At 52.6% G+C, this 25373-nt stretch overlaps 1 long non-coding RNA gene across 3 annotated transcripts in view; it reads left to right on the forward strand.

Moving 5' to 3' along the window:
* Positions 1-25373, forward strand: part of LOC308606025 — a 449457-nt gene that overhangs the window by 29564 nt on the left and 394520 nt on the right. The window lies entirely within an intron of this gene.

The raw sequence follows: 25373 nt of genomic DNA on the forward strand, positions 1-25373 counted from the left end.
TATGTTATGTGTGTTTTACTACAATTACAAAAGAAAAAACAAGTTAACATTTTTTACCCATTGGATTACATATGTTAACGGTGGGAGTGTCAATCGCTAAACTCTCTAGGGAAAGAAATTTAGAAACGTCCTTAACATTTTATTTATTTATTATTATTATTTTTTTACATCTTTATTGGAGTATAATTGCTTCACAATGGTGTGTTAGTTTCTGCTTTATAACAAAGTGACTCAGTTATACATATACATATGTCCCCACACCTCTTCCCTCTTGCGTCGCCCTCCCTCCCGCATCGTCTGATGGCCCAGTCCCTCACTTGGAAATCTCCAGAAACAAAGAAGGTGGCTGGTTGGCGTAAATAAGGTCCTTGGAGTCCATCAGCCCTGTGCCCAGCACTCAGGACGTAGCTGTGGCTACAACTGTTACAGTGACACAGTAGTGACGAGAGGGTCCTCCTGCCCCCACCCCGCAGGCAGGGGTCTCCAGAGCAGCAGAACCAATCGGATAAATATATAGGAGAGATACTTTATACATATGGGATATATAAAGAGATTTGCTTCAGGGAATTGGCTCACGCCATTGCAGAGACCGGCAAGTCTGGAACCTGTAGGGCAGGCCGCAAACTCAGGCAGGAGCTGGTGCTGCTGTCTTGAGGCAGAATTTCTTCTTCTCTGGGGAACCTCAGGTTTGCTCTTAAGGCCGTCACCTGATTGGATGAGGCCCACCCACGTGATCCAGGGTCTCCTCTTTTACTTAAAGCCAACTGACTCTGGATTCTGTCCACATCTCCCAGACACCTTTGGAGCAACACCTAGATGCGTGTTTGGTTGAATAACTGGGTGCTACAGCCTGGCCAAGTCCACACGTAAACCAGACCATTGCAGGGGCGGATCACACTGTGCTTGGCTGGGTCCCTCTTTCCCTGCAGACCCCGGGCTCTGGGGACCAGGCAGGGCTGTGAGCAGCTCTGCCAGTGTCTTCTGTTGGTTCCATTTGCTCAGCCCATCCAGTCAGAATTATCTTAAGGGATTGGCTGAAACATTGAGGTTTTAGCCAATCATTCTCCATGTCCGAGTTTGTCAATTTGACCCAAAAAAAGATCCGAGTCTCCACCATTTGCTGGCCTTTGTGCCACCAGGCAAGTTGACATGTGGACAGCCTTCTCATTAAAGGTGGACCCTGCCCATGGGTTGGTGGTGGGGCCATCACACAGATGCAGGAAGCGAGAATAACCATAGCAATGCTTCCTGAGCACTTACTTTATGCACCAGGAGGCTTTAACCACTTTACAAGTATTAACTCCTTTAGCTATACAGCTAGATGCTGTGATTACACCCACTTTACAGATGAGGAAACTGAGGCCCCCAAAGGCTAAGTTACCTGCTCAGGGTGATGTGGCTAAGACATGGAGGAATCAGGATTCAAACCCAGGTTCTCTGGCTCCAGAATACATTCTTCTGAGCCTATAGCATGTGCCATCCTAGGATGTCACTCTCTGTCCATTTGTCAGACTGGGGAGGTGACAGCTGGGGGCCGGACACACATCTGGGAGTCTCAGCCCCAACCCAGAGTTCCTCTCTGGACAAACACAAACTTCATTTCTCTCTTGAGGATGCATCTCCTTGTCCAAAGCAGGACTTAATCCCCCCGTCTCTTCTCTGGAATGTTTCGAGAATGTGTGTCTGTCAAACGCTTTGGAAACACATGAAAAGAATTTTTTAAATGCCAGGTCTTTTTTTTTTTTTTTAATCAATTATAGATTTGCCTTTGGGGGTAACCCTAGAACACCCTAAAATCCCAAACTCTCATCCCACTGGAGCGAACAAAAATAATCGCTCCGTTAGGTTTTCAGCGGTCGCTTAGGGTTTCACGTTCACAGGCACCAAGGAGAGAAGTGGGACCTGGGGAGGAATTCTGGAGCCTCGAGCCCTGCGCGTTCCCGACTCGGGGCTGCACGGCCGCGGAGCCAGCTTGAGTGTTTGCAAGCAGCGTTTGCACAGGCAAAACACTTCTGACGGGTCCTCTTGAGGGGTCTGGTAACTAGACGCTCTGCAAACTGGAAGAAATTAGCCCCGACCACAGACCATCCAACAGATCCATGTTTAATAATACTTCCCAAATGTGTGAAGCACTTAGTTTTAGAATAACAGGAAGGCGGGAATCGCCTGGAACTGCAGATCTGAATTTCATCCTGGCTGTCACAGCCTCCCGGGAAGCCCTGCTTTCTCTGGCCAGTGAAGAGTGGCGGGCACGGCCCCATCCAGCCGCCCAGCGTTCCCCGACCTTGGGGCTGGCATGTCTCACGGAGGGTGACATCCCCGTGCCCTGCATCCTGGCCTGCTGTGCCTGCGTAAGGCGCCCATGATCCAGCCAGGCCCGGAAACGTGAGCGCCTCCACGGGGTCCACCGGGCCACGGAAACCACCACAGAATCGCTGCCTTCCTTCTGCCCTGCTCCGTAGAGCTGCCCGCCTCGTGGCAGCTCCAGGAGGCCCTTCTGACAAGAGAGCATTGTGACTGGGGTCTGACCCCTCCCTGTCACAAAGGGGCCTTTCACGGCTGTGATCTGGGGCAGGGGGTGGGGACCGCATACCCTCTCTTCAGCCAGCTCTGGGCACGGCAGCCCCGGCTCACCGAGCGGTACCTGGAACCAGCCCTCTTCTGGAATCAGACCCTTTATTTGATTTCCAACAGGGAGCCCTCCTGACGGCGGCAAACTTGTTTGTCCAGGAGAGAAGTGGCTGGCTGTTTACTCCGACAGAGATGATATAGGAGGCTCACAGATCCCGCTGTCTGAAGAGCGATTTCCTTCTGGAAGAAAGGCTCCATTTGGATGGATGGATTTATGGTGTCAGCACTTTCGGAAGGATACGAAAGAGATGGACGGCCCCGTTACGTGCGGGGAGCTTGGTGCCTCGGAGAAAGGACGGGAGGGAAAGAAACTTCGCTCTCTGTCCTTCGGGCCCTTGGAGTACTGACCCACCTGAACAAATAGCTAATTCACAAATGTCTCCATCCTGCAAAAGGCGTCTCAGAGAGGGAGGGTGGGCGTGGACCTCGGCTGGGCTCGCGGAGAGCACGGCGCGGTGTGCGTGTGCCCGTGCCGGGGGGACCTCAGATGTAATTGCTTTCAGCAGAACACGGCCCTGCTGTGTCATTAAGCCGAGGGGGTTGCGGGCTCCCAGAGTTTAAGTGATTTCATGTGCATCTGATGATTATGCTGCTCTACTTGGATAAAAGTGCTGCTTTATTTTCACCTACAAAATGGTGCCCAGAGAGGCCTGGGCGACAGCACTGCCTGCCCACCTCGGCGCTGGGGCTGGCAGCTGCTTCCCGGTGGTGGTGCCAGCGGGGAGATCAGGGAGAGAAGCTGCGGGAACTCCCGCCACCCTTCGCCAGGGTGACCGCACCGGCCCCGGGTCGATCTGGATGGACTGGGCCAGCGTGTTCCTCCTTGCGGGACACCCTCGTCAAAGCCAAGGTTTTATAGCTGGAGACGTGAGGGTCCCTGCTCTTTGATCCACCTCTATTTTTATCATTAAAAATGATCAGAGCTTCCCTGGTGGTGCAGTGGTGAGAGTCCGCCTCCCGATGCAGGGGACATGGGTTCGTGCCCCGGTCTGGGAAGATCCCACATGCCGTGGAGCGGCTGGGCCCGTGAGCCATGGCCACTGAGCCTGTGCGTCCGGAGCCTGTGCTCTGCAACGGGAGAGGCCACAGCAGTGAGAGGCCTGTGTACCGCAAAAAAAAAAAAAAAAAAAGTTTCTCTTTCATGAAAATCCTGGGAGACAGTCTGGCCAGTACGCTTTTCTCCATGTAGTCCTCAGGGACCAGGCCCCTCCCATCTTGTTGCTGTAATGTGAGCAACCTTCATTCCGAAGGTCCAGTCGATAGCCCAAGATGGCTGCTTCAATTCCAGCCATCACACCTACATTCCAGTTAGCAGGAGAGAAGGGGATGAAGAGGGGCCAAGTAGTTGTGGTTGTATAGATTTAAGCTTTTTGTAGATCCACATGCATTTGTAATGAACAATACAGAGAAATCTCATGTACCCTTCACCTAGTTTCCCCCAGTGGCAACACCTTGAAAAGCAATATCACAATATCACAATGAGGATATTGACATTAACATAATCCTCCAATCTAATTCAGATTTCTGCAGTTTTACGTGTGTGTGTGTGTATGTAGTTCTGTTCAATTTTATCACCTGTGTATGGTTGTGTATCTACCACAGTCAAGATACAGAACAATTCCATCACCATAAGTATCTCCTGTTGCCCTTTTACAGCCACATCCACATCCCTCCCATCTGCATCTCTGGCCCTTAACTTCTGGTCGCCAGGTGCAAAGGATTTTGGCCAGGGTTCTTTTTCTTTTTTCTTTTTTTTAGTAAATTTATTTATTTATTTTGGGCTGCATTGGGTCTCTGTTGCTGCGCACGGGCTTTCTCTGGTTGCAGCGAGTGGGGGCTACTCTTCACTGCCAGTGCACGAGCTTCTCATTGCAGTGGCTTCTCTTGCTGCGGAGCACGGGCTCCAGGCATGGGAGCTTCAGTAGTAGCTGTGGCTCGCAGGCTCAGTAGTTGTGGCTCACGGGCTTAGTTGCTCCGCAGCATGTGGGATCTTCCGTGACCAGGTCTCGAACCGTGGCCCCTGCACTGGCAGGCGGATTCTTAACCACTGCACCACCAGGGAAGCCTTTGGCCAGGGCTCTTGATTCCCATCAGCATGGTAGTCTTTTCTGTCCTTGAACTCCGTGTAATGGAATCCCAGAGCACGCACTGTGTGTCCAGCTGCCTTTTGTCAGCTCACTCTTGAGCTTCATCCTTCATGCTGTGTGTGCATCAGGAAGGTTTTTGGGTTTTTTTTTAATGGCCTCTCATTCCATTACTTAAATAAACTATAATGTGTGTGTCCATTCACCTGTTGAGTCATTTGGCTTGCTTCCACTTCTTGGCTATTGTGAATAAAGCTGCTATAAAAATTTGCATACTTGCCCTTTTAGGGACATCTGTTTTCAGTTATTTTGGGTAAATGTTCAGGAATGGAATGGCTGGGTTGAAAGGTAGACATATGTCCTACTCAATAAGACACTACCAAGCTGGTTTCCAAAGTGGTTGTATTTGGTGTTGTCTGTGGATGTAATTTTAGCCCTTCTGGCGTGTGCAGTGCTATCTCACTATGGTGTTGATTTGCATTGCTGATGGCTAATGGCGTCGAGCATCTTTTCATGTGATAAATGGCCATTTGTATATCTTCTTCTATGAAGTGTCTGTTCAAATAGTTTGTGCATCCTAAACATTGAATTATCTTTTTTTATTACTGAGTTGTAGGAGTTCCTGTATTCTGGATGTGATCCTTCATTAGACATGTTTTGCAAGTGTTTTCTCACAATCTGTAGCTTCCCTATTCATTTTCTTAATGGTGTCTCTTAAAGAGCAAAGGTTTTAAATTTTGGTGAAGTACAGTTTAGCAATTTTTAATTTAGTTAGTGCTTTTTGCGTTCTCTCTAATAAATTGTATTTTATCTATGCATCTTGGCTATGTTTAGGTATACGATTCATCTCAAATTTTTGTGTGTGGTGTCAGAGAGGTGTCAAGTTCATTTCTTCTCCCTAAGGATATCTAGTTGTTCCAGCAGCATTTGTTAAAAGGATCATCCTTTCCCCCACTGAATTAATAATAATTATTGATATCGACAGTTTGTGTTTTCTCTATTTTTTGCTTGATCACTTGAGTTAGAGGCTTATCAGTTGTATTAATCTTTTCAAAGAAACAACTTTTGCCTTTTAATTTTTTTCTGTTACTGAAATATTTTCATTTCCTTGATGTCTGCTCTTTATTATTTCAGTCTGCTTACTTTTACTTACATCCTTTTACTTACTTATTCTTCTTTTTGTAGCTTTCTAACTTGGTTCTTTAGACCACTAACTTCAAACTTTCCTTCTTTACCAGCAAACACAGGCATCAAACCTATACCTTTCTCTCTAAGGATCACTTTAGCTGAGTGCTGCAAATCATAGTATGCTTTGCTTTCAACGTCATTCATTACAAAATATTTCATAATTTCCCCTGTGATTTGTTCTGTGACACATGGCTTCTTTAGAAGTGTGTTCCTTAATTTCCAAGTATTGGGGGATTTTTTCCAGACGTCTCATTGTGTTTGTTTCTCGTTTAATTCCACTGTGGTCGGAGGGTACATTCTGTGTGTCTGTCCCCTACAATGGATGGCAGCGTGTTTCATGGTCCAGCCTGTGGTCTGTCTTGGTGAATATTTCATGTCCTCTCAAAAAGAGTCCACATTCTACAGCTGTTGAGTGAATATTCTATACATTCAATTAGGTCAAGGTGGTTCAGAGCTTTTATATTTTTACTGATTTCTTTTGTCTACTCATTCTTTCTGTTATTGAGAATGGGTTTTAAAATCCCCAATTATGACCGTGGATTTTTTGGTTTTGCCTTTTTTATTTACTGTATAATTTTGCTTAATGATATTTTGAAGCTCTGTCCTTAAATGCATAGACATTTACCTATTCACTTAGATTTATATATATTTATTAATCACTATATATACAATATATAATATATACATGTATGTCTGTACCATGTATATATATATACCATATGTAAATATATATACAGCATAAATACTGTATACATAAATATTGACGCAGTATGTATATATTTATATGTGTGTATATATGTATATACGTGTGTGTGTGTATATGCATGTATATATACATATACATGCATATACATATATATGGCTTACTCTCACCTCTGTGGCCCATCTGTCCAGTTTCAGCACCTCATCCCCCTGGGAGACCCCCTGCATAGATGACCACTCTTATTCTTCCAGAGTTTCTTTGTGCACATAAAAGGAAATGCAAATATACGTGATATTTTTCTCCCTACACTCCGTCGCGATGACGGTAGATCTTGGTTCTGCTTTCATGTTAGTCCACGACCGCTTCCTTGTGGCAGCTGCGTTATGCTCCAGTACAGCTTGTGTCACCAGCCCCACTGAGGGACATTTGGCTGGTTACAGTCACCGCCTGTCACAGCACTGCCTCTCTGTCCTGCCTCCACCTTCCTCACTGCCCCTTGGTCCGCTCACCACACACCTGCCCAGGAAGTGGGCAGGCAAACAGAGCTCCCTGTCTCCTCCAGAGGTGAGGCGGGGGACTGTAAGCACCCCACATTTAGCACTTCCTTCTCTCACAGATGTGGACCTTCCCCTCCAGGAGGCTCTGCCTTCGCCCCCCCACCCCACCCCTTCCGGTGCGTGAAGCTACCCCCCCAGCAGCCAGTGAACAATGTTTGTGTAAGAAGTCCTTTTATGCAAACACCCTGAAACCGGCGATGGCATTGTGCAGCTTCTGCTTCTGTCCTGGGCACTATAGTCTAGTGATCAAAAGCCTGGCTCCAGCTCTGCCGCCAGTTTGCTGGGTGCCATTGGTGGCACTCGGCTGTGGGACCCTGGGATGGTAACAGCTGTCATGTAGAGGGGTTGCTTGTCCTCTGAAGAGCACTGCGTCTTTAATCCCTTTTACCTGACCGGTCACGCTGCTTTCTCCGTGGGTCTTCCTGAGGCGCAGAGGGGTTAAGTTTTTTGCCCAAGGTCACACAGCTCAGTAGAGCTAGGATGTAATCCCAGCAACCTGGTTTCAGGCTATTAGGAGAGTTAAACCTATCAGGGAACAGAAAAGCATTCCGACAAGGACCTGGGTGGTGCACAGCATGGGCTCATTAAGTATTAGCTCTTGTCGTCATAACTCGCCCAAGGAATTGGAATCTGGCTAGCCTTGCCTGGGTTAAAGAGGAGGCAGAACAGGAAAATCCCAGGCACGCTTGGAAAAGCCAGACATTCACGTTCACCCCATACAACTTTGAAACGCGCTAGGTCCACGGGGCAGGGCAGGGAAGAGCACCTGCTGCTGGCGTCAGGTGGGGAGCGCCGGAGACGGGGTGGACCTGGGCCACCCAGTTATTAAAGGCCAAGCTGAAGCCTCACTTCCCATCCAGTGTGCTAGTGCAGGACGCCGTCAACATGAAATGTGCAAATGATTTAGAGTCCCTTTGCTTTTCTCTGCGGCAAAGAGAGAAGCAAAGAAGTTAGCAAGCTTGTTTTGGCAGAGGAAAAAACATAAAATGCCCAAACCACAGAATTCTCAAAAATATTGCTAAGCACTAATTTTGCTAACATGTTAGACAGGCTTTCGGATCTAGGCAGTCTCGTTCCTCGGCTGGAAACGGTTCCCGAAAGCCATGTGATCCCAAATCCACCCTGGGCATGTGGGGATGATGAGAAAATCAGCTCCTGCCTTCCCTTCCCTTCCAGCCAAGTCGAGCGGGGCATTCCCGAGCGCATCAGCCCAGGACCCACCGGGAAGATGCCGCTGGTATGCAAAAGCCCCAGCCCGCCCGCCCTGCCCTCCTGAACTCAGTCAAGCCCCAGAGGTTTACATGCCCTCGACACATTGTCAGACCGAACCCACTCCCCAGGTCCAAGTCACAGACCCAGAAAGACAACTTCAGGCTGCGATAGAGCTCCCTGTTGGCACATCCCCCGTCGTTCAAGGTCAGCATCTCTATCGAAAACAGGCTAAATAACGAGGCAGATAGGATAGATCTCTGTTAAGAAGGTAATGAGTCACAAATGCTATTTCGATGGTTTCTTTGAAAGAAATACACATAACCAAACCAATTTTAATTAAAGATCTTGTCTTTGTAATCAGGCAGCCACAAATGAAGACAAAACTACTTTCATGTGGAATCATATATACGGAGCCGAACAAGTTTTCCCATAAAAAGGCAGGGCGGGTTTTTGTTTTGTTTTTTTTCAAATAAGAAAATAGTTTGTTCCTAGCAATACGGGGAATGCAAAAAGAAAGAAAAAAGCTATCTTTTGCAAAGTATAAAATTTTGAATTGCCCTCATTCCCCCCCTGGAAGCCACTTGTTGTTGTTAAACTAGTTGGAACGTTTGCCAAGTTCACATCCCATCTGGGAGTATCCTACCCTTTGAGATTAGACATGTGATCCTGATCTTTAAGCCAAAAACGCCGTCGAAAACCAAATAAACATACCTACAAGTACATCTAAGACGCAAATGGTGGAGACATGATGGTCACACACCACAGTGTGTATTTCTGCAGAAGAAAGAACCTGGACATCACAAATGATGTTTTGATTTTTCGTTTTAAACGACAACAGAATTGAAATACTTCTGCTAAATACATCCTCTGAAACCAGCGAGGAGATAATCGTTTTCAGTGAAATATGCACTTAATTTAATAATCCACGGAAGAGAATGCATCCGAGGTGGTCCGGGCATGGCCACTCATTCTTGCTTCTTGAATCGTGTCTCTACTAAGGAGAGTCTCAGGGTGGACGCCTGTGGCCCGTCCTGCAGACCACCGCCCCACGTCAGGCCGAGCATGTCTTCGGACGTGGCTGGATGCCCTCTGGCTAAGGAAGGCTTGGGGGGCAGCGGTCATCTTGAGGCCTCTTGGCACCCCTCGTGCGGGGAGGAAGAGGCCACTGGGCCACTGTCTGCTGAACTAGCAGCAGGCCGCATTGACTCCTGGGGGCTTCCTTAAGTATCTTCGGATGAGTGACTGTCTATGCTGGTTTTACAAATATGGAGCTTTGTGATCTGGTGATAACCAGAACCCATGATGGGGAAATAGATGATACTAGCAAAGTTTTAAATGCAGTGTAGCTGCTATGCTGTCTGAGTGACAAAACTCAGGCCAGCAGCAGCTGATGCTGCCGGGTGGATTGGCACCCGGATGCTGGGCAGTATCTCACAGCCAACCTGGACTGCACATCTCTGTGACCCACTCACTCGGTGTCACATCCCATATAGGAGCTGGCCTGTCACCCTGTTTGATCAAATCCCGGTTCCGAGAATAGCAAATCAGCTTTCATTATTATTCTGTCTGGGGAGGGCCTGATGCGAGGCAGAAGACATGGTCCTCTCCTCTTGCCCCCAGGTCACGTGTTCCAGGTGCATTTCACAGACCAGCGGGGGGTGGAGAGCCCACAGATGCTTGCCCTCCTTGGCCTGAGGGCTGGTGGCTCAGCACAAACCAGCTGCTCTGGACGTACCGGCCGTCTTCGTTCTCGTTCTCGTTCTCGAAGGCACGGAGCCACATAGAATTCTGGGGAAGAGTGTGGGTTTGGGAGTCACACAGCCGAGGCTGCTTCCGCCTCCAGCTTCATAGCTCTGGGACAGTGTCTCATCTGTAAACGGAGATGACTCCCACCCTCAGGCCCCTGCAGTGGCGGCAGCGCAGGCTAAATGTTTCGTATTGATCACATGCCAGACACTTGGGAGGAGAGTGGACCTGCTGACACAAATGGACCACACCGACTGTCCTGCACAGGACACAGGTGACCTCTGAGGCACAGGAGTGCTCTCCGCTCTGGAAGTCCTTGTCGTGCCTCTCCTCCCTCGAGGTTCTTTCCTGAGCCCACATGCTAGGCTGTTCTAGGCTCTCTTCCCAGAAGGCCTTGGAGTGTCCTGGGACAGAGCTGGACACAGGGGTGACCACGAGGACAAGGACGGCAGGGGTGGAGCCTGCCCCTCGATGGCCCAGCTGGTGTGTGGCTGGGATGGTTTCCCCGAGCCTGGCAGTGGGATGGCTTCGTTCTGCCTCCTCTCTCCGCCCCCGCCCTCCCCCGCAAGGCCCTGGGGACTTGCTGGCGATGAGGAAAGAAGGGGCCTGGCTGGACCTGAGGGGAGGAGGGCGCTGACCGTTCAGCCAAGGGACATGCGGGCCACGGTGCTAAGGAGACGGAACAGCAGGTCATCAAGCTCTGAGCTGACCCGAGAAGCCGCTCCTGGACGATCAACAATTATGAATGTCTACGTGAGCCTACTGTTTACTAGTCTTTAAAATCAGACTGCAACGTTTCAACCTAGGTGGCAAAATGACCTCGCCTTTGTCGTAGTAATGAACGTCTTCCTTTGAATCAAGGACATCTTTTAAGGCCTCATCTGCATTTCACAGATTCAGAGCAGGGGGTCCCCACCTCCCTGAAGGACCCAGTGCTTCCGCAGACACACTGAGCTTCCTCAGGCCTGCCTTCTTCCTGAAGTCCGCCTCCCCCAACCCCGCCAACCTGCCTTCCCCAGGCAAACACACCCTGCAGGTTGCAGCCATGCACAGCTGCCTCCGATCCCCAAGACCAGGCCACGGGTCCCCTCTGTGTAGCCAAGGCTGCACGCCCCTGTTGTAGTGTCATCACTTGTTGTGTAGGTTTTGAATATCTTCAGCTGGAAACAATAGAAACCCAAAGTAACAGTCGCTTAAAGAAGGCAGATTTGTTTTTCTTTTTTCTTTTTCACACCAAAGTCTGGAGTAAGGCAGGTCAGGGCTGGTGTGGTGCCACTCCTTCATAACGTCCTCAGGACGTGGCCTCTTCTGTCTGATTAACCTACCACATGGGGCCTCTTTGCCCAAAGCCACCTTGCTCAAGATGGCCACTTCAGCACCAGCCATCACATCTCCATCCCAGCCAGCAGGAAAGAAGATCTCTGAAAGGAAAGGGCAGAAAGCTGGGATCAACCGTGTTGTTTAAAGGAAGGTCCACCACACTCTGCTTAATCTGATTGGCCAAAATGTAATCACATGGCCACATCTAGCTGCAGGGGAGGCTGGGAAATGTAGTTTTAATCGTGGGTGGACACATGCCAGCTAAACTCAGGGCTCTGTTACTTTGGGGGGGGGGAGAACGGGGTGACAAATATGGGAGGAGAGCAGCCGTCTTGCCCACATCATCTCTTTCTTTATTCCTAGTGCTCAGCTGAGAGACAGATTGTTCGATATTCTCAGTAAATAAGTGATGCTTGAACGAGGGAATGAACCAGTGGCTGGCAGCAGGACCCGGACGTGGGCTCCCCTCTGGGGGCGCCTCATGGGACTGCAGGCCCAGGGCACTCTTGGCTCAGCTGCGGAGCAGGCCCAGAGAGCAGTGTTCGGAGTGTGGGTGGTAAAGGGGGTGAGGAGGCTTTGATTTCATAGGTGCCCAGGGAGGGGCGCAGGGGGGGTGAGCAGGCCTGCAGGGAAGGGGTCATCTCAGCCTCCGACCGGGGGACCCCAGTGAGGGTCCCTCATGGCCTGTCCTCTGCTCCTCTCCCATCTGAGTGCCCGGCTGTCCTCTCCGACTTCTGGGGTCTGAGCCTGGCACAGAGTTTCAGCAGGTAACGGCACCCGGCTGCCTGCATTTGATTTTTCCCGTGTCACTGGGGCCCAGCTCTGCAGACAGCTGTACGGCAGGATCATCTTTTCCAACCCAATTAGCAGCAGACCCCCCAGACACCAGGGAGATCCGAGGCGGTTCCCTTCCCACAGCGAAGCTCGCTGCAGCGGAGTTAGGCTGCTTGGTGTCTGGAAGGAGGGGAAGGGACAGGGAGAAAGGAAGGAGGCGAACCGATCCTCTGGCCGGGGGAGAGGGAGGACGCTCCTGGACTTGGCCCGACCAAGAGGGACAGAGGCAGGAAAGGCCGAGCCACCCACGCACTTCCCCCATGTGGCGTCGCAGCTGTGACTCCTTAAGCTCCACTTGGGGCCCAAACACGCAGAGGACTCACGTTCCTTTCTTTCCTGGCAAGAAAATGATGAGGGGCCTTTGTCTGCATCCTCCGTCCTCACCTGGAGGGGAGAGAGGAGAGAGGCATCTCCTGAGAGCAGCAGGGGTTTGCAGCTGCCGCATCCAACCCCCTCCTTCTGGAAGGAGAAACGGAGGCTCCGAGGGGGGCATGCACTGCCCGAGGTCCCAGGAGAGCTGGGACCAGCCCCGAGACCTCCTGCCTTCCAGTCACTGGTGTCCTGATAGGTTCCCCAGAAGGGCCTGTTTTGCACCGTTTGCCACCTTGCCTCAGTTATGCCTGGACCAAGAACAGCATGCAGTACCGGATGTCAGGAATTTACCCCAATTTCCCACTGGGAGGCTCGAAGTACCTTGTTTCATAATTTCCTCCACCCTGTTTACATCATCGGAGGGAGGCCTCCTCCTGGGATCAGGCATTCCTTCTCTGGATGAGGAAACCGAGGGACGGGCCAGCTGATGAGCCGCATCCCCAGAAAGATGCCCTCCAGTCGGGAGACGTCCCTCTCTTGGACACTCACTGAGGCCGGTCCGGGTCCCCAGAGGCTGCCTGTGGCATTGTTCTCGCACGGCTTCTGCACCCCCGGAGCTCTTTCTCAGCTGACGGTATACATCAAAGTCACTAAGACGGCATCACCAAGAACAGAGCCTCTTTTGGGTCCCAAAGAACCGAATGACCCCCAAGCTGAGAGTGAGCTGGGCTGAGGACGTGAACAAGCCCGGGTCCCAGCCGGGATGGGTGACTGGGTAACTGCAGACACTCCGAGCGTCAGAGGAATCCCGTTTAAAACGAGGGCTGGGATTATGTGCCATTCACCTTCCCGCCCTGGCATCCCAATATTTATTTATTTTTTAGTTCCACGTCAAACGCAGACCTGCTCCAGACCCACAAGTCTGGTTTGGCCTCCCCCATCAGCAGCCGATACCGTGGTGCTGAGCCCCCCACCCTGCGTGCCTTCCTAAGGACAGGGTGGGTTGCCCGGCAAGTCTCCTGGTTTGGGGGACCCGCTCATGAACTTGGCCCCTTGCTAATTATCCCTCCCAGTTACTCGGCCTGATAACTGTTGCGTTTGGAAACAAATGACACACTTTTCCTACATCTGCTCCAAATTTGTCTCTCAGAAATTAGAGAATTTAGTTATGCAGTATTACATGGCAATCGGGCTGGGCCTCGGAGTATGGAACTGATTGGATATTCCGCCCAGAATAAGAGGAGTTTCGAGCTCTTTCCAGGAAATTGAGTGGAACACGCAAACTGACATCCAATATTAAATATTATATTTGTATAGTTGTTCTGTAGAGTTCCCTGGCATCCAACATCTGGGAGCGAAATTTATAAATGGAGAAATTGAATACCTGGTTAGAATGATGCTCATCAGAGCTAAGAAATTAAAATATTACTGTGTGCACTCCGAGGCAGGCCGCTTATAAAGGTAGAGCTATTAAAATATGATTAGCTGAACCGTATTTTGTCTCAAAAATGTCATACACCATTAAAGTTGAAAAGACTTTGATGCAAATACCCCTGGCAAAGGCTTTGCCCCGTCAGCAGCAACGCACTCGGGAATGTTCACTACAAATATACAGTCCTGCCGAGCAAGGGGGCAGCTGCCAGGGCAGCAGGATGCCCAGTACCTAGGGACTTGGGCTCCAGGCTCAGGAGCGTCTCACCGTGGGACAGTTCAGGCCAGCTTCTCCAGAGTTCGAGGGGCAGCCGCAGGATTGGGTGCAAAATTTAAGGGAGTGCCAAAAGTCTTGGTAATCAAGATAAGTTAAGATTTTAGTCTAATATGAAAAAAACAAAATCAAATGGACAAACAAAAAAACGCCACCTGGCAAACTACTGCCTACTGCCTGGCCTGTTTTTGTCAATAAAATTTTATTGGAACTGGGGCCAAGATGAGAGTGTGGCAGGTGAGGCAGTCACTCACGCCCACTCAGGATCAGATTCTGTCCTTACTTGAAATTTGATATTTTGTCCATCGTGGATTTTTTAAAAATTCATGTTGAGATTTTTGGCATCCATTTAAATGTTGGGCCCAAGGCAGATGCCTTACTCCCTTCCCATGGCCCCAGCCCTGGCCAGGGCAGTCGTTTTGGGTAGTGACGCCCCCATCCCCATGCCCCAGCCCAGGTCCCTGCGCTCAAGCTGGGCAGGTTGTTGCTCTGAGGAGCCCCCATGCCTGTGCCTGGAGCAGGTGGACGAGGCTCCTCCAGCCCCGGGAAATGGCAGCTGCCCACGCCCCTTCCCATCAGCTGGACTGAGCTGAGCTACGGCCTCGGTCTGCATGTCGCTGTCCCTTCTCTCTGTGGGCTAGAAAAATGGGGCAGGGGTGGTCGCCTCTTGGCCAGGGTCCCCACGAGGTGACCGTGCTTGGACCCCCATGCCCGCAGAGGGCATGATGCAAGGAGCACGAAGACCCAGATGTGCACCAAAGGGCAGGCCTTCTCTCCGGGAGAACCTGACCTCTCCCAAAGGTCACCTGCCCCATTTGACCCCCTGCTGTGAAAGTTTTCGAGTGAAAACCAGTGAAGGCGATGCCCCCGCCAACCCCACCCTAACCCCTGGCACCGCTCGGGGGCTCTGAACACTGTCCTTTAGCTGCTGGCTTTAGGGGACTGCCAACATGACCACCCACTGCTTGTGGCCTTGGTGTGCAGCCTTCAGGGTCCTGGAAAGCCAGCAATGGACTCTCAGGTGACTTAGGACCACCCAAGGGGTGGGGGAGGGTATCCCAGATCTGGTGCGCAGCAGACCAAGGCCCACCCATCATCGGATGGGACACCACACTGTGTCCTGGGGACACTTCCAATCTGGGGAAGGAGTACCCTGGTCAAGCCAAGTTTCCCGAATGCTCCTCTTGCCATGTCCATGGGAAACTGCTTTAAAAGATACGGATTCCCGGGACTTCCCTGGTGGCACAGCGGTGAAAAATAGGCCTGCCAATGCAGGGGACACGGGTTCAAGCCCTGGTCCTGGAAGATCCCACATGCCACAGAGCAGCTAAGCCCGTGCGCCACAGCTACTGAGCCTGCGTTCTAGAGCCCGTGAGCCACAACGACTGAGCGCGCGTGCCACAACTACTGAGCTCATGTGCCACAACTACACTACTGCCCGTGCTCCGCAACAAGAGAAGGCACCGCAATGAAGAGTAGCCCCTGCTCACCGCAACTAGGGAAAGCCCGCGCCCAGCAAGGAAGACCCTACACAGCCAAAAATAAATACATAAAATAAATAAATAGTAAGAGATACGGATTCCCAGGCCCCACCCCAGACCTACTGAGTCAGACGTCGGCCAGGGTGTAGGAATGTTCATCTGTGACCCCCTCCCAGGTGGCTCCGATGCCCACATCTTAGAACCAAGCACAATACCCACCCTCCCATTGTGAATTCTTGGGAGGGGTTATTTTAAAATACCATTTCCTGCGCCCAACCCAGACCGTCCGAATCCAAATATCTGGGCGTCACCTTAGGCATCTCTAGCTTGCTGAGCTCTCTGGATGATTCTAAAGTTCTCAATCAGCCAGGACTGAGAAGGTTTGAGCTGGAGGGTTTTCCCTGGGCAAAGCCCGCCACCCATCACCCACCATCACCGTTAAGAGAAGAGACGTGCTCGTGCAGGAGCCGCTCAGGGAAGTACAGCTGGGCACGGCGGGTGCCCCACATCTGGGCAGACAGCCATCAAAACGCGGGTTGATAGAGAGAGTCGTCGAAGAAAACTGTATCTGGGGACATTGGGCAAGGCACTGTGATTCGCTAGGCTGGTTTTCCCTTCAAACCACTGAGGCCTGGCACGGGCCCAGATACAATAGAATTGACCATGCTGCCCACTTAGGATGCAGACCACGCAGCCTCGTAAACGGCCTAAGAGACCCATAAGCTGAAGGGACAGCCCCGTCCACACCCCGTCATTTGTTTGGCTTTGGCAGAGGCAGGAGTTCGTGCCTGGCGTTATTATTATTATTATGGTTTTTATGGTGATTCACCCCCCACCGTTCAGCCTTCCTCTCACTGCCCGTGAAGGAAACCTCTCTGATGTCTGTGTCGCCGCTCACATCCGTCAGGGTGGTTGGAGCCCCTGGGCCTGACTGGGGCCATGGTCACCGGGTTCAGGCTGCTTGGAGGGCTGACCTGCCTTTGTCCTCTGGGGTCTCAACCTTCTATGTATGGCGCTCGGTGGGTGTCGGCTTCACTGGTGTGCTTTGCTCGGTGCTGGGCGGGAGGGCCCTGAATCCATCAGGAGCGTTGTCTCTGGCTGAACCGGGCAGGCCTGTGGCCAGACTGTGCCCTTACTTAGCCACCAGCCTGAGGAGGAAGAGAAGTTGAGTTAACCTCAAACATTGCGCAAAACTAGGCACATCAGATGTGGGGCAAGACTGCCTGGACTCAAATCCAAGCTCTGACACAGACCTGCTGGGTGTCCTGGGACATCACTTAAAAAACTCTCCATGGGCCTCAGTTTCCCCATCTGTTAAGTGGGAATCATAACCAGAATGCCACATAGGGTTGTTTTAAATATAAAACAGATCCAGCCTCTCAGAGCAATCTTGCAACAGTAAGTGAGCAGGAAGTTAACTTATCAGGTGTCTGTCCATGTAGCCATACCTCTATCCATTTTTTTTTTCATTTTTTTTTATAGACATCAGACTTCACCTCTGGGGTCCAATTATTTAACCTGAATGCCTCTGTTTAAGTTTTAACAATGCACATTTGCAGGCCCTACAGAAATGCAGCTGGCCCTGGGTAACCTGATGGGCAGAGTCAGAATCTACAAATTTCTAGGCAGATAAAAAGAGGGAGGGACTCCAGGGCACTCCAGGGCGCAGAGGGGCCACCACAAAGGGCTGGGCTCGCTGAGGGCAGAGGCTGAACGCCGCTCCCCTCTGCAGGGTTGGCATAGAACCGGCCCATCAGAGCCTCAGGCAGGACAGTGGCAGAGCTGTCCCCGGGGTGCTGTCCTTGGCACCTTCCTGGGTGCTGCTGTAGCAGGCGGATCAGTGGCTCCACTCACCGGTGCCCAAAGGGCCTGTGGGAAAAGTGGCCTTTGCTCATTGGGAAAAAGCCAGCCTGGGGGCAGGGGGTGCAATGGTGTTCCCCAACTTCATTATGGAAATGTCCAGACATGCAGAAAAGTTAGAAGGCGTGTACAGTAACCACCCACACAGCACCCACACCTGGATTCTCCAGGTCACACCTTACTCTTCTTCCTCACCTGTCCATCCCTTCACCCATCTATCCATCCGTCCGTCCACCCACCTACCTATTCATCCATCCATCCATCCATCCATCTCTCCTCTCATCCATCTAATTATCCATCCACCCACCCACCCGTCCATCCATCCACCCATCTAATTATCCATCCATCCATCCATCACCTATCCATTCATCCATGTAAAGAGCATTTACCCAGAGCATCATCATTAGTTACCATATGCCCCTCATTTAATCCCCATGACAACTCTCCCAGACAGGTACTCTTATTATCTTCCTTGGACACGTGACGAAACCGAGGCACAGCCACTTGTCCAAGGTCACAGAGCTCCCACAGGCAGTGCTAGGATTTGACTCCAGGCCCGGGGACCTGCCCACAGCAGTGCCTGGGGCCGTATGGCTCTTCCCCTCGTAGGGCCCTGGCATTTCCAAAGGGTCAAGAGCGGAAGTGGGTGATGCCTCCCTCACTTATAGAACTGTGACCTCAGAGTGTGACATCATTGCCCCCAAGTTTTAGAAAGCCCCTCAAGCCTGGGAGTTTTCCTCCTTGGGGAGCTGGGGTTTGGCCTCACGCCCATCTAGAATCCAGGGAGGGTCAGCTTTGAGACCGGCTTTGGGGACTTTTCCTGGAAGGAGCATGTCCCATCCACCAGAGTCTCGTGCAGTCAGTCGTGTCTGGGAACAAAACCACATTTCCTGTGTTTACCGAAGCTGCTCTGTGGGCTGAGTGAAGACCCAGGTCACCCGGGCCAGGCACATTCCGAGGGGACCAGCCACCCAGGAAGCAGTCAGGGTGGGGGGTGGAGGGCACGGCGGTGGGTGTTGGGTGGGGGCCCGGCAGGCGCCAGCCGTTGGAGCATTAGCCCCGGGACTGCTGGGTGCCCTCGGGGTGCATCTGAGCCCCATCACACTGTCCCTCTGGTGCAGTGAGGATCCCCAGGGCACAGCCTGACCCCTTTGTGTGTCTGGGCAGGGTGGAAACTGAATTCCAAAGACCCCCGGCATGGAGGAGGGGAGGAGGTGTTGAGCTCACCTATCTGGCCCCTCTGGTTGTTGCAGGACTTACCTGGAGCTTCTCTGTGGGAAAGCCGCCCTCATTCTCTTGGGCCCCAGCTGCTGGCCCTGCATCTCCAGGCCAAACTTGATAATCTCAAACCTGATCTGGAACCTCAGCAGCACCAGAGGGCATGTTGACACACAGATGGCCCGCCTGCCTCCACACCCTCGCCCCTGGGGCTTCCTGAGGGCTCCACCTGGGAAGTTGGCTTCTAACAGAGTCCCAGGTGACGAGGCTGTTGCTGTAGGTCTGGGGGCCAGACCTTGAGACCCACCCCCGGGTGCCTATCTGTCTTTGTTAATGGGCCAACAGTCCTGCCTATAGGCACATGGGGCCCTCCGTCATGGTGACAAAACCATTTCCGAGTAGGGCAGCCACATAGAGCCCTGGCAGAGGACCTGGCCAAGGCACCCAGGCTTCACCTGGGCTGAGCTCCTGGCCGACAGCCAACACCAGTGTACCAGCCATGCAGTTAAGCCCTGTAGGTCTTCCTTGCTGAGCCCTACCCGCAGCTTCTCATCCATGAAATGGGCCTGATGCCGCTGTCTCCGATGATGAGGTCGTGTGTGATGAGTTCATGTGTGTAAATGCTCAGCACACACCACATACGGTCAAGTCAGGGTGTGGATGCTATTGGCGTTACCGTGGCCTGTTGGGCCAATGGGCCCTCCCTTTCCTGCATGAAGCACGCTGGCCCCTCACCACGAGTTCCTGGCTCCGTTTCTGTCATCATAAAAGATGGTCTTCCTGTGAACAAGCCTCTACTCATGGAGGCTATTCAAGAAAGTTCCCTGCTCCCCGCCCACTCCCTCCCTCCGCCTCTTTGAGGTCCAGTGGAAATGGCCGCCAAAGCGGGGCCCCTGAAAGCATCAGGGCCGCCAAGTTGGCCCTGGCCCCCGTCACTGGGCCCTGTGCCCCGATGGCCTGATGGAGACTTTGGGCGCAGGTCCTGGCCACCGCCCAGGTGTCGGGGTCGGGGTCGGGGGAGTGTCTGCAGCCGGTGGGGAGTGGAGAGCGCCAGGCAGGGAGAGAGAGGCGTATGAATAATCCACTGACCTTTCCTCTCGCCGTGTTTGGGTGAACATAAGCCTGTTTACAATAAACCCCAGGGAGATTTTTCATCCTTCCAAATGGAACAAGGGTTATGTAAGCAGAGAGACCTGGAGCGCAGCAAACACCTGCTCTAGGGGGCCCGATGGAGGGAGATCGGGAGAAATGGGGCCCTCCGCTGACTCATGACCAAGTTCAGGATGACACGGGCTTCATCAAGCGGGAGGCTGCTGGGAAGGGCAGAGGGTGCTCCCTGGGGCTTAGCAGACGGGGCTGTACTAGAGGGCAGCCCTCCTCCGCACCCGGCACAGGTCAGGACGGGATCAAGGTCTTGGACCCCAAGGAGGCTGCCCGTCCCTAGAGTTTATTTCAAAATCACCCTGGGTGTCCTCTGTCTTTAAAAATGGGCCTGCATACGTTCTGATAAGGGTAAGACAAGGGCCACTCCTCCTTCCTGGGCTTTGTCTCTCCTCTTTACCCATCCTTGGGACCTTCAGCAGCGACTCAACCCAGGATTGTTTATGTACAGAGGCTGGTCTCCTATCTTTGGGTTTAAGTGTATTGTGTTAAATAAGATAAGCCATACTGGAAACGTAAGGTCAGCAACCAGTGCTTTGGACAATCTATAGGATTATTTGTAGAAGCTCTAGGCTGGTTGGCAGCCTGTACCCATTCATGATTTGGGTGAATCTGGCTTGGGGGTGGTTGTGTCTTCACAGTTTCCCAAATAAAGTCATAGATGCGGACCTCCAGAGCCATCTTGACACACCACGTCAGAAAGAAGGAAGGCAGGCATCTTTTTTCTTTTTTTTTTTTTTGCGGTACGCGTGCCTCTCACTGCTGTGGCCTCTCCCGTTGCGGAGCACAGGCTCCGGACACGCAGGCTCAGAGGCCATGGCTCACGGGCCCAGCCACTCCGCGGCATGTGGGATCCTCCCGGACTGGGGCACGAACCCACATCCCCCGCATCGGCAGGCGGACTCTCAACCACTGCGCCACCAGGGAAGCCCTGAGGCAGGCATCTTACGGTGCCTCCAAATGTCTCCCTCTCGTTTCCAGATTGTCTGTTAGGCAATGGCAGACTGAATTTTCCAAAACAGCTGCAAGGAGATCTCCCATCCCCCATGCTCTTCTTCCAGTGTCCCAGCCCATAGGTGGGGGTCCGTGCTCTCCTCCATTTGCATCTCAGTGGCTCTGTAACTACAGCTGAAGTGGAGCTATGTGACTGCCCAGAGTGGGCCCAGAGAGGAGACACAGCTTCTGTGTGGTCCTGTTGGGACATTCCTCCTGGGAACCCAGCCACCATGATGTGGGGAAGCCAAGAGGCCCACGTGGAGAGATTCACATGGAGGGGAACCTGGGTGGCAGCCTTGAGCTGGCCGGGACTCCCAGCCAACAGCCAGCACCAACCGCCAGCCCTTCACCATCTTGGAATTGGGTCCTTTAGCAGCACATAGTCAGGCCTCCAGGGGTGCAGGAGCTGCGTCTGTGACACAGGGTGTCTGACTCCAAAGCCAGTGGCTTCTCCCTCTGGCAGCCACCTCCAAAGTTAGTGGCCTACCGGTTACAAACTCTCCTACCCCTCGGGCCCTCTTCAGCATGGCTCCCACTGCCTTCCCGATGCTTCTCCAAGGCACCCGCCACTTCCTCAACAGTCCAGCCACGTGCCTGGAGAACCCCCACAGACCCCACTCAAGCCTCCTGCCACCATTGCATCTGCTGTATTCTCAGTCTGGAATGGCCTCCACTGTAGAAAACTGCCCCTCCAGGGAGGCCCATTTCACAGGCCAACTAGTCTCCAGAGCTTCTCCTGGTGTGTGAAGTGGGCACCAACTCACAGAGCTTCAGAGCCGGAGAAGATCCCAATAGTGACTTTGGGGGGACATGTCTGATTTTTTTTTCTTTTTTTAAATTTTTATTGGAGTAAAGTTGATTTACAATGTTGTGTTAGTTTCAGGTGTACAGAAAAGCGAATCAGTTACACATGTACATATATTCACTCTGTTTTTAGATTCTTCCCATATAGGCCATTACAGGGTATTGAGCAGAACACATCTGATTTTAACCTGCCCGAGGGTCCGAGAATCACCGCCCCCTCTGATTTCCCGTCCAGCCTGGCCTGTGCCCCTCTCAGGAGCCCTGTGGTTCGAATGCCCTGCGATTATTCCTTCCACTGACTGCAATGCCCTTCGAGTTCAGGGCAAGTATATTCTTCACGTTGGTGCCCTCAGGCCCACACCTACGAAAAACACTGATTCACTGAGCATCGCCCGGGGGAGCTGCCGCCTGCCTGTGTTGGGCCTCACGCCTCAGCATGTACAGTGCAGCCCACACTGGTCACCCCCAACACCAGTCTCCTTCTTTCATTTGCTAGAACCACCCTCTCTCTCCACAGGTTTCTCTGGGTCCCATATCCACTGACTGACCCACCCAACCACTGGACAAAGTAAAGTCTGGTCCCCTGACCTCAACTCAGGACAACCCAAGCTCCAGAAGGGCTGTCCCAGCTCCAGAGCTCCCTGTGGGATCAGCTGAGGCCTTGGTTGCAGCTGAGTCCTGGTCCAGCGCCTCCTCCCCCACCGGGCAGGTCCCAGTGGGTGGCCCCCACCAACGTCCCACATGAGATCTCTGTCTCAGAGCGTACTTTCTGATGACCACCCCCCCACCCCGAGTTGGTCTCTTCCTTCCTCCTCTTTTCTGGATGGTAATGGGATGGCTGGAGACTAAGCTGCCATTTTAGAGAACAGAGTGCACGGGGTACACGAGTGGTGGGCCGGAGGGGGCCTGGATCCCTGAGGGCTTTGCAGGGTGGGACAGGGGGGTGTGGTCAGCCCAGCCGTGACCACCTGTCTCTAGGCCATCATGTGAGAAGCTTCTGTACTACTGCTTGGGGTTTTCTGTCCCACACCACTCCCAGTTAACGTACTGTCTTGTTTGGCTTTCACAGTCATGCCAGTAAGTAAAGAGGTGGAATCCCAGGCTCAGAGAAACTAAGTCACGTGCCAGGGGCTGCACAGTCAGGAAGCAAGACCTGAACTCAAGGTGTCCTCTGACCCGTCGCCTCTCTCCCTGTCACTGCCGCTTCGGCAACAGTGTCACCTGCCACCCCCACTCCTGTACCTTGCTGGACTGGCTTGGAGCTTGTAGCTAACATTTTGTCAGTTGGGGCAACTCCCTTTGCCCCACCTCCCTGGCACTGTTCCTGAGGGTGATGAATCACCCAGCTCGGGGCAAGCTTGACTCACTCGGGCACGAGGGGAGGTTCCAGCTGGAACCTTCTCTTCATGCCGGAGCTGATTTCAACATGACGGGAAGGATGGCTCAGAGCAAGGTGTCCCGGCCTTACTCTTCATTCTCCTGCCATCTTGAGGCCCCGTGTTTCTCCGCTGTGCTTGGCGGACTCCCAGGCACCTTAAAGGATTTGGCTCAGATGTCCCTTCCTCCAGGAAGCCCTCCTGACTTCCTCCACCCTGTTCCAGATGTGCACACCCCCAGCAGGGCCTTTCCTCAGCGTCCTGATTTCTCGTCACCTCTCTGAGAACCATTCCACTGGGCCTCACAGGGCTACCTCACCTGGCCCTGCCCCACCAGAGCTCAGAGAGGCCAGGATGTTTGCCCAATGTGACACAACTGGCAAGTGGCAGAGCCCAACCCACACTCAGACAGATTGGAGCCCTAAGGCCACAATCTGACCCCAGGGCTTTGCCCGCGGGCAGTGCAGCCTAGTAGCCAGGGAGGGGAGGAGGGGAGGAGGGCAAGGAGGGGAGGAGGGGAGGAGGGGAGGAGGGCAAGGAGGCTCCCGCTGCGCCTGACCCTGCTGCTGCCACTGAGCAGTGTGGGGCCTTGGGCGGGTGACTTCACCGCGACAACTTATTCAAGGCCCCACCGGACTCCGAGTGTGACCACATCCCAGGCTCGCATGTGTAGGACAAGCCCAGCCTGCCGAGAAAGAGGCTGCCTGCTCGGGCCCCCTTGGCTTCGTTGCCTCTGCTCTCTGCTTTAGCCCGGCCCTGACCCCTGACCCTGAGGCTCAGCAAGCAGTGCAGAGTCGGGTGTCTGCACCTGTGCGGTCAGGCCCCTCAAGCCGGCTGTCCTCCTGCTCTCTGCACGTACCCCACCCGACCAGCGCCTGTTTCCCACACACCCGAGCACCTGACTGACCTTCCTACACACTTGCCCCGGGCCAGCTGGTGATCGTTCTCATCAAAGGGGCGGTGAGAGGCCTCGTGCCCCTCCGCTGGTTTCCCTGGTAACTAATGAGCCCACCTGAGGGCAATTCCCCTATAAACTGGTAACCTCCCCGTCCCGCTGGAGCGAAGGCTTGTCATGTCGTCCTGCCCGCCGTCCACCGCACTTGGAGGCCCTCCAGGACCTTGCTTCAGACACGTAAGCTCCGCCACGCGTGAAACCAGTGACGTCTCTGTCACTGACTCCGGGCTCCTTCTTCGGTCTTGAGTTTGGGCAACGACAGGAAAAGCCAGCCAGGAGACTGAGGAAACTCCGTGAGCGCCGAGGTGGCGGCAGTGCGGGATGGGGGATGGAAAGCTGCGTGGCTGTCCGCTAGCACGTGGGACCCGAAGGTTGCGGGGGTAACCCCGGTCAGGTCTTGCTGGTTTGCGGGGCGCTGTGGCGGCTGTCCTCGCTGAGGTGGGGCTGCCGGGGTATCTGGAGGCCGGTGGTCTCTAAGGGTTCCGCTGTTGTATCAAAGTCTTTTGTCATTGGTTAAGCTAGCTCTCTAGAAGGAATGCTATTTCTCTTGGGCCTTTGAGAGGTAAATGACCTACCTGAGCTCTCTGGAACTTTAATCTCAGGTGATCTCTAAGAGGAAAGGAGAAAAAGGAGCTTTGAGGTAAACTCTATAGAAAGGATTATGTTTGGGGTGTATCTATCTAAAATAGTCTCTCCAGACTTTGGTAACTTGAAACTGAACTAAGTTAAATGAAGAGGATTCATTGACTATCTGCGTCATTTCAAATAGGGTAAAATGTTGGAACATTAATTACTGGATGGGTCTAAGTTTACCTACCCTTGCCTGCTTAGGAGAGGAAGACTAAAGCGTAAGTTTTCTAATCAAGAAATGTACAATTACTTGCTTCTTGGTTTTTGCCAGAGATTAAGGTTTTTAAGGATTCATATTATAATCAGTCATAATTCTTTTTCTTTTTAAAATAAATTTATGTATTTATTTTTGGCTGCGTTGGGTCTTCATCGTTGCGCGCGGGCTTTCTCTAGTTGTGGCGAGGGGCTACTCTTCATTGCGGTGCGCGGGCTTCTCGTTGCAGAGCTTGGGCTCTGGGCGCGCGGGCTTCAGTAGGTGTGGCTCATTGGCTCTACAGTGCAGGCTCAGTAGTTGCGGCGCACGGGCTTAGTTGCTCCGCGGCATGTGGGATCTTCCCGGACCAGGGCTCAAACCCGTGTGCCCTGCATTGGCAGGCGGAT

Source organism: Mesoplodon bidens (assembly GCF_964165515.1).
Source record: "Mesoplodon bidens genome assembly, chromosome: 18".
NCBI classification, from domain to species: domain Eukaryota; kingdom Metazoa; phylum Chordata; class Mammalia; order Artiodactyla; family Ziphiidae; genus Mesoplodon; species Mesoplodon bidens.